This window comes from Fulmarus glacialis, unplaced genomic scaffold (genome assembly GCF_000690835.1).
Source record: "Fulmarus glacialis isolate BGI_N327 unplaced genomic scaffold, ASM69083v1 scaffold12529, whole genome shotgun sequence".
Lineage (NCBI taxonomy): Eukaryota > Metazoa > Chordata > Aves > Procellariiformes > Procellariidae > Fulmarus > Fulmarus glacialis.
Genome location: NW_009231439.1, coordinates 36,742 through 46,627, shown reverse-complemented (window position 1 = coordinate 46,627; position 9,886 = coordinate 36,742). Strand labels below are relative to the sequence as shown.

The window sequence follows — 9,886 nt, the reverse complement described above, 5'->3', positions numbered from 1 at the left end:
TGTGAGGAAAAGAGAGCAGTAACAACCCCGAAATGGGCACTAATGATAATACTATCAGGTTAACACAGGCAGGAAGTATAATGCTTGATCCCCCCTCATCGCAGATAAGAGAGCATCAGAGACAGGAGAATTTTTCTGTCAGCCTCCAGTGAGACCATCACATTGGCAGGAGGTTGTTGCCATAGCAAAAAATCCACCTCCACAGTCACAAATGCCTGCACCACCTGTACCAAAGCAGGGCAGTAGGCTTTGTGAAAAGTCAGCATCTCTTACCGACAGGACCACAGGCATTTGGGGGATCTTCTCTAACAACATTGATCTAACTACATTGATGAAAAGGGTTCTGATTTTCCTGGAAGGATCTCTCCAAGTCTGATAGATGTACCCCTCCCGGCTTTGCAGAGAGAGTTACAAGCAACTGGTGCTGCGCGAGTGAAGCAGTCTAAGCCACCTCACACAAAGGATTTCCCCTTTCTACTCCAGTTGCGGAATAATCTAACCAACGCAGGAGTAACCCAGTTCGAATATGTAAGTTCTACTCATTTACTGCCCAGGCTGTATATTCCCTTTGCTGAATGAGCTGGTGGATGAGCTGGCTATGAAAAAACTGCCCGTTCATGTAATTGAACTAATACTTCAGATGCTGTGCACTCTAGATCTGGGCTAGGGCATGGTGCTGAAGCACTATAAATTAAGCTGATCTCTGCCTGTCACTAACAAAGGGCAGACATCCATGCCCAGCCTCCAGGCCTTTCTGCAGCATCTGTCCTGCCAGCGTGGAGGTTGGCTCTCAGCTGAGAGGTGGCAGCCCTTCCAGAAACCTGCATGGGCCGAGCCCTTCCATGTCAGCTCAGCTGAGACTTCACCTGTCTCAGAAGGACCCATTCTCTCTTTTTTTGTTTAGTCTCAGCTTGCAGCTACTAGCTGAACCGGTCGGGCAGCACAGGCTTGCCTCAATACGCAGATGTCATGCAGGTCTTCGTATACAACTTCTACATATCTAATAACACCCCTTTTTAGATTCCCTGATAACTTATTTTGACATGTAGCATCTCTACGTCATCTGATGTTCACCTGATATTAGACAGCTGAGTCTAATGAATAACATGAATAACATCCCTGGGTTCTGGAAATTATTGAGGTGGAGAGGGGAGGCAAACTCCCTCACAGAGCAGTACAGAAGCTAATTCTCAGTTCCAGTTCTAGTTCTTTCTCCTTTTCTCCTTTCTCTAGTTCTTTCTACCAAGGGCAACTACGAAAACCAACCTTTCAGTTATCTGATCTGTGTTAAGAGCTGGAGTAGAATGGTGTGTGTACCTGCGTAAATACCCTTAGACTATTTGAATCCTGTTCAAAACCCCAGTTGCATACCTGAAATGTGCAATGAACTCAATCCAGAATACCTACAAAGCAAAAGTACTGTATGATTTTTTACTACTTGTTTTAAAAAAAAAAAGAAAAAAATTTATAAAATTGGGACAGTAGTTTCTGCATTTGTTTTGCTATTAAATTTAATGTACCATATACAAGCTCTGAACTTTTGGTTTTCACTATACTGTGGGGCTTTGAAGTGATTAAAAAATAAGTGTTCTCATAGCATGAGTTAGGAATTTTATCATCTGGAGAGGGAGTAACTGAGACTTCTGGCACCAACAGAGGTAGTATGGAGTCGTGGGATATGGTACCAGGACTTAGAAATCATCTGTTTTGAAGTGACTTGCAACGTTGCTATTGAAACTCATCTTAAATTTCAAAGTAGGACTCACTGAAGTGAACAGAAGCTGTCGGAATGGCTCAGTGTTATATTTTCATCACTTTGCTAGTTCACACTTTTGTTTTCAAGGTTATATCTGCTTAACTGTGAGCCTGGAAATGATTTTAAACAATGAAATCCTTAGATTCCTCAGAGCATTCTCTAAGAGGAAAGGATGACAAATATGAGAGGAAATAACCCTGCTAACTTCTGCCATTGCAGATAAACAAAATATACTTTTCATCAGTAAATTCTACAATCTACCTATGAAAAGCCCCAAAACAATCTGAAGAGGGGCATATGTGTCAAAGGCTGGTCCCAGCTGCTGCTCTACTCTCCAGGAAAATGTATGTATTTTAAGCTTCTTGGTATGGTTCATATCTAAGCAGAGAGAGTCTGAATCTGTGTTTACAGGACGATCTGAAGAACAGATACTGCATAGTAAAAAAGAGAAAGAAGGCAGCCGCTGCCTCTGTTAACGTGAGGCGTAGCTGTAAACTTACCAGGTGCTTTGTAGTCCCTGAAGGTGTCATTTACCAGAGGGAAAAATATGACAATAGGTGTTTCTGGGCTCTCTTTGTCACCAAGGATGTAGCATTCTTTCAGATGTGGAGTTTCCTGATCATCTGGCACCTGGGAAAGGAATTCCCTGTTTTGCAAAGTATTTAGAGGCTTCTTTCAGGGGCTAGTTGCCACAATAGGAAAACAAAACAAAAGAAAACATCAGAACTCGTGGGAAGCACTGAGACCAAATTTGGCCAAAACCCAATTTCACTGGGAATGTTTATGGGGTAAGGGCCAGGTTCTGACAGATTATGGCACGTACCCAGCTTAGGTGTTGTAGACTGCATATGGAACCGAGATCTGAAAGGCCAGAGTTAAATGGGATGGATGTGGGTCCACATGCCTGTCTTTGAAAATCTACATCCCACGTTTGGGTATTAAAAATGCTGCCTTTAGAGGACTTTTTATTTCAAATGTATTTAAAGTTCCTAAATACAAACCGTGCTTGCATTTATTTGCATACCTGGCCTTCTGCAGCAAACCTTTCTGTTGTTACAATTGTATTGCCCTGAATGTACGTTTTCCCATGCTTAAGAATATGTATGATTGGATTGAGAAGTCTTAGGCAATTTTAAAATACATTTAGCTTCATTCATTTAACATCTGACTGCCTTCAAATCAGCTAAAACACATTTACACATAAAAATGGGCAGATTCAGTTTACTAAATGCTTGCTTACTGATAACACTGTGTACAGTTCAATAAAGGTATGTGACCCTGGTAAACTGTTAGCTTATTTACGCTTCCCAGATACTGAGGAAAAAAAGTTTCTATGAGTAGAGGATCAGCCATTCTGGGAAGTCAGTGATGAAACAGAGATATCAGTAAAGAAGAATGTGGGAGGCTCACCCCTGTTTGGGAACCTGAACTGTAGTTGAAATGCAAAATGACATCCACTTTCCTTTCCGGCCTCATAAGGGGTGGGTAGCTGGTAGCAAAGGCAAATGCCGTATCAATCAGGACGAGGTAGTCTGTTGCTGCTGTCAGGTGGTTGGGCTGAGAGTCAAGCTCGCAGTCTAGAAAAGAAGCATGTTTTTTTTCCAGGGATGGTGCTCAATACAAGAGATGTGCTGACAAAGTCAATTGTTAACAAAAAGAGAATTCAGCTTTTCTTGGGTCTTAGACGTACCTATATAGCTGATAGCTGCAGTTCAGTCATTTCTCAGTTCCTCATCTGGCTTCCTCTTTTCACTATTTACTCTGCAATTTCTTTGGCTTTCCTCTAATTAAGAGGGATTAACTTGGGGCTCAGGAGAATAGAGTTAATTCCATCCCCTGGTTTTGTGTGTGACTCTGATCAGGTCGATTTTTTTTTAATATGGAATAAATTAAAATGGCACCTCATTGTCTCTACATACTAAAGATTAAAGATGTTTGGTGCCTTGCACACTACGAGAACAGGCACACAGCAGCCGAGGCAGGCATAACCCCTTGTGCAACATGGAAGACCTGATACCAGACTGAGCACTAATTCCCGAACCGTGTAACAGGCAATACTCTTACAAAGGTTATATCTTACTTATAAGTAAAATGGTAAAATGAAGCAGGGCTCCCTCACACATCCCTTGAGTACTGGCCGGGCAAAAAATAGCATATGATGGCACCAGTGCCATGCCACAAGCGCGCAGGCTGGCTGGCTGTCACGTCAGCAGACATATGCTGGTTGACTAATCAGGGTCTTTCTCATCTATCGGTTGCCAGTCTTCATGAAATTTTTAAGAACGTGTTTTTGAAGCCTCTCCTGCTAGCTAGTTTCAGCTTTTGGGAACAAACAGTTTCAAATATTATCAGAGGATGGGAACAGAATGAAAAGGCAGTCGGCTTGATAATCTTTTAAGCATTGTTTCTTTTTCACAAGGACGGTTTAAAATGTAACTGAAATCAGGGTGCTATTACCGTACCTTTCCATTTGGAAAACTCGCTCTCTAGGTAGTTGTTGTTCATCTGGAGGCCCTTCAGGAAGTTACGGATTTCTGAAGCTGCTGGACGTAACATGGCAACATCTCGGAAAATGTCTGAAAAGCTGTCAGTGGGACAAACCACTCGAGTTTCCAGCTCATTTGGTCTTGCAGGGAATAGGGCTTCATCATCTGCAGAAAAAAGAATAACAGTTCTTGTATGTGGTCTCATTGTTGAGGTTAATCTGTGCAATCATGACTTGTTTTAACATGTTTGGCAAAACTTGGACTTCTTTCTCTTTTTATTTCCAGGATCTCCACAAATCTCACAGTTTTTCAGCTAAGCTTTGAAAAAATCCATTTCTTCTTCTCAGTCCACAGTGGTAAAGGCCTCGTTTGTACTGTAAATTAATCCATCCCATCTACTATAACTTCCTTTGCTTTTCTATGATTTTATCCACTACAATATCCAGCACTTATCCTGTCTTCCCTTCTCCATGTTACAGTTTATCTCTCGGCCACACACATTAAAAAGCCACACAATCACAATCTCTTGGCCACACAAACATAATTAATATTCCTTACCAGCAAATGAAGCTCCTTGTTTTAACAACCAGAAACTATCCCCTACAAGTGCAAGAAGATAAAATAAATCACCCTTTTTGCTACATTTCTTTTCCTTCTCATCTTTTTTCTCTGTAGTACATATGTCTTGGGTGTTTCTCCTTGAAATCCAACCTTGTAGATCTTTCTTAATTTGGTAGCGTGTTTTGCAAATCTCATCCTTATGACTAATTTAGAATGACTGGCAATAGTACTGAAGTTTGTATCTGTGCTTTGTAGACTCCAGAGAGGCAGGGATGGTGATTGCTTTTGTTTCCGTGAAGCCTCATGCCATACTCCAACTTCCAGGAGAGAAACTGGAATCTGTGGATTGCTTGGGGAGGCCTCCAGCCTCTCCTAGTCTACAGGGATATTTTTCTCCAGTTTTACCCTTGTGCTCTGAAAATGGCTCATATGAGGGCCATTCTCTCTTTTTTTTCCTGTGACAGATCCCGTGGATTCTTTTCTCACACAACTGAAATGATTGCTGTACTGCAATACATGGCATGAATTTCCTCCTGGTTTCTGTGTGGATTACAGGAAGCCCTGAAGAGGGAATTCCAAAATGGCTTTGAAAAATTCAGTGAGAGAATAGCAGCGCAGAGGGTAAAAGAAAGAAAAAGAAAGAAAAAAAAAAGAGACAATAAAATAACATAATGGCATAAGAATAACCCACCTATATCAGTAATTTTGTCTCGGGTCCATTTGTGCCAGAAGTCTTCTGAATGAACAGATATATACCAAGCATCCATAAGATTCAAGGAAAACACACTGCTCCAGATCCCTGTGGCATAGGGTATATTTGACAGAAAGTAAACCAGTTAAGACCTGGAAGCATTTTCATTCACAATGATCTTCAGTACCATCTGCATTCTCCAGCAAACTTTATTCATTACATTATCTTAGTGCACAAATAAAAGGGAATGTCTTTATGAATTGGTATATGAATCCATAATGTATACAAAGAATCTAATTTATTGGGATATATGAAGAGGGCTGGTAGTATTTTCAATATAGCTGCTAACACATTCATTTTTGTTATGTGGCAAATAATGTTTTGTCAAGTACATCTTAACATTTTCCACCTGTCCTCAACATTTCTTATTCCCCAAGTTCTCAGCATTTGTAATTATAAAAGTTTTATTTATTTATAGCGTAATCTTGTTGCAGGTATGCAGTTATCATGCAGAACTGTCAACCACAAAACATTCAAGATTCATACACTAGTATCCCTTTAGCATGAGGAAGCTGACTTAAAAGTTTTGAAAATGGAAAGTGTAAATGTATGAGTCTTTTGATTTGCCTTCTGAATTTTGAGGGTTTAAGGCATACCTGGCTTACATTTTCAGGTGCCTCTAGTAACAGATGTAGCAAACTTGATGGCAGCCCAGACTGCCACCTATCTGCAATCATCTTTCAGGCTGAGAAAACACCGTTACCTGGTATGGTTAGATGTGCCGGGTGTGCACCGGTGCCTTCCTGAACCCTCCAAACTGCAGAACTAAACCTGGCGCTCCAGGGAGGAACCGAGCGATGGAGAGAAGAGGCTGCGCCGGAGCAGCCTGGCGATCGATCGCCTGACCCGGCAGTGCCAGCCTGCAGCGGAGGGACGGGCTCGGCCGTGCAGGAAAGAGCTGCAGGACCGATGTAGGCAGTCCCTGCTCTCTTCAGGGGCTGGGGTGCGAAGGAGTTTGCTGCAAACCTTTCAAATAACTGTGTCACTGAAGTGAGTAACACTGCCTGAATGAGGGGACTCTGGGTCGTTGGCAGGGAGCAGGACACAAATGTCTCAGCATCGCTCTAGAGAAAGGAAGAAGAAGGTGCCAAGGTGGGAGGTGTAGGAAGGGGGCTGGCGACCTGCTGGCGTTTCTGACCACAGAAGTGGAGACCTGGGCATCTTGTTTGATGTTGCAGGGGAGATTCTCACTGCTTCCTTACACCTCACCACTAGCTGTAGTGAAATCTCCACACCGGCAAATAGTCTTAACTTCTCAGAAAAAACCCTGAAACTTCCTTTATGCAATTGGTGGAAGCAGGAAGAACAATGAGGCAAGAGATTGCTTTCGCAAAGGGAAAAAAAGATTTCCTTACTGCTTTTGCTGTTCTTGTGCAAGAGGGAAAAAAGGCAAATATTATGACCTATTTGCACTCTGAAATGGAAGTGTTATCCTGGAGGATTAATCAGAGTTGGCTGTGGCAGGAACATTGTAGATAAAAGGCTGTATTTTAGAGACTCAGGTTGCAGAAGAGACTGATGATTTAACTTAGCAGCAATGTTACACAACTTTTGTTGCTGACAAAGACATATAAGTATTGCGAAGGCCTCATGTCAGTAAGCATAACCACATATGAAATCAAATAAATCTGTTCAGCTGAATAAAATTGCAGAGAAAATAAAAAAGCCTGCAGATAGTGACCTGTTACCAGTTCTAATATTTTACCATATACTGCTCCTGGCAGTTAAAAATATACTAACAAGTGCTTCATTTCAGAAGAGGGGTTTGCACAGGAGTGGATTATATTATACTACATTACATTTCCATGGAGCAAAAAATTACCTTCCAAAAAGCAGATTCTGGATTCTGGGATTTTCTTCATCAGGCGACCCATGAAGAACTCACTACCAAAATCTTCTGCATGAATGAAGGTGCCATATTTTGGAAATCCTACCTCGTAAGGGGTGAATTCCACCCATTCTGAAAGAAAAAACACAAGACAGACTGATTACAGCAGCAGAGGCACAAATTAGTTGAATAAAACATATGATACTGGCCAGGTTAAGGCAGACTGATTTCTAACGAACACACTTTGCAAATAGACATTTATTCACTGTACATTTCACAGTGTTGAACGTGAAGAACGAATTGTCCTCTTACATCTAGATTTCTCTACAAACTTTAGATTTCTGAGGCAATCTAGCAGGTAATTTCATGATAATGTTCTCCACTCCTCCACCATCCTGCTTTTGATCCTGAATACTGCTGAATATACTACGACATTCAAAAATTTAACTATTAAAATTCTGGATTGGCCCTTTAGAGGATTTGTGCTTTGAACAGATTTCTTTACCTAGTCCTAAATTGACCCCTATTGGGATTAAACGTTAAGTGCAATTCTGGAGTATTATTACCTCTAAAATCCTGGTCGCTGATTTTATCCTTCACATTGAGAGAGAGGTAGATGGGCAGGGGATTCTGACCCTGATTTAGTGCCTGCTGCTGATCTGTGAGCTTATGGGAGTCCTCCTGTTTTGAAGAAGGACAGTAGCTGAGGACAGTTAGATGACACAAAGAGCCTCCCGCTTCACCTATGCCCGGGCTCTGACAACACAGTGCATACCGGGCTCCGACTAGGATGTTTCCCACCAGTTTAGTTCAGAGAGGTGCTACCGTCCCTATCTCTGGCCCTCCCAGCCCCACCACGTCAGCACACAAATAGTCCTAAGTTAAGTTCATATGCTGAAAAAACCCTGAGATTTCAATGGTAGGAAGAAAATGTTGTTATTCACATTATTTATTTCAGGAAAATGTCTGGAAATATTTGAAAAGCACTCTTGGCATGAAACATTTCATTCAGAAAGAGTAAGCCCTGCCCTGATTGCCCAGAAAATCATCTTTTCCTCAGACCTGTGACAGAGCCAAGCCTCAGACAGAGCTAATATCCAGTGAGCCTTGACCCTTACTGCTTCTGCTGCGGAGCATCTTGCATAGTCAGGCAGGGTGGAACGGGCAGGACGGTTTGGCAGCTGTGCCAAGGCTTGAGAGGGTGCTGAGTTCAGATCCTCCTCGAAGGAGAGCTGCAGGTGCTCCCCCTTGCTGGAGCAGCCCTTGGGGGGGTGGCTGTGCCCCTGGGCTTCGCTCGGGTGGTGCCGGTCCAGGGGACAGGGCTGTGGCACTGCAGGGACGCTCACAGCTCCCCGCTGAGCCACCCCCAGGGAGCCTCCCAGGCTGTGCTGTGCTCAGGCAGTAGAAATGTGGATGTGTGTGGAGTTATTTGTACTACAGGCGGAATGTTTTCTCTTTCTTAAATATAAACGGCCTATTGGGAAGGAAACATTCACGAATACTAAAATAGAGCCTGAACATTGCCTTTTGATGGAAATGTTTACAGGGTGACGTAATCCCATTAACAACTCAGAGATACTGTCTTTGGGTTTGTTTTTGTGATTTTTCTTTGCCTTGTCACACTGTGCAGCTCTTTTAAAAGAACAGCAGGATTTTCATTTAAATATTTACATGTGAATTCATTTTAAAGTTGTTCATACTATAAGTTTCACGCTATTTCTCGTTATTCCCACCCTTTCTGTACCAGGCGTGACGTTAAGATCTGCATAATACAGCCAACAAACACGAAGAGTGATACTGCCAAGGCACATGCTTTAGGCATCTACCTGAAAAATAAACAAGCAAAAAACCCCTTTTCTGTAAGGTTGGTCAAACACTGGCATATGTTGCCCAGAGAAGTTGTGGAGTCTTCACCTGGGGAGATATTCAAAAGCCCATGGTTCAGGGCAGCCGGCTCTGGCTGACCCTCCTTGAGCAGGGCTGTTGGACAAGACGACCTCCAGAGGTCACTTCCAGTCTCAACCATTTTTTGATTTACTGTCTGCCCTCACCTCTATATTCACTAAATATGCAAAACTGAAGAGAAAGGTGCTGCTATTGTACCTTTTCGTGTAACATGGTTTCAATGATGAGTCCCCATAGATCTGTGAAACATATCTGATGTCCTTCCTGTTCCCTCTGGTACAACTCTTTCAAATAGTATTTCAGACGATCAGGGGCAAAACAAGTAAAGAACTTATTTTTGAGCACATGCTTTCGGGCATCGTTGAGTGTTTCCTTAAGATCCTTTTGGGACCAGTCAGGATCTTCATACAAGTTTGACATGGTCCTAAAAAAAAAGAAGAAAAGAAACACAAGGAAAAATGTGAGTTCTGAAGCAGAGCTTTGGGAAGTTATCATGCCTTGATTTACATGAAAAGCACATGTGTGTGTGGTACCATCCCCATGTTTACTCAGGACTGAATTAATTCCAAATGCTGGCAAATACCCACCAAAGGAAATAA

General features: G+C 42.3%; 1 pseudogene; it reads right to left on the bottom strand.

The window, feature by feature from the left end:
* Positions 1 to 9,886, bottom strand: part of LOC104081730 — a 37,974-nt pseudogene that overhangs the window by 2,286 nt on the left and 25,802 nt on the right.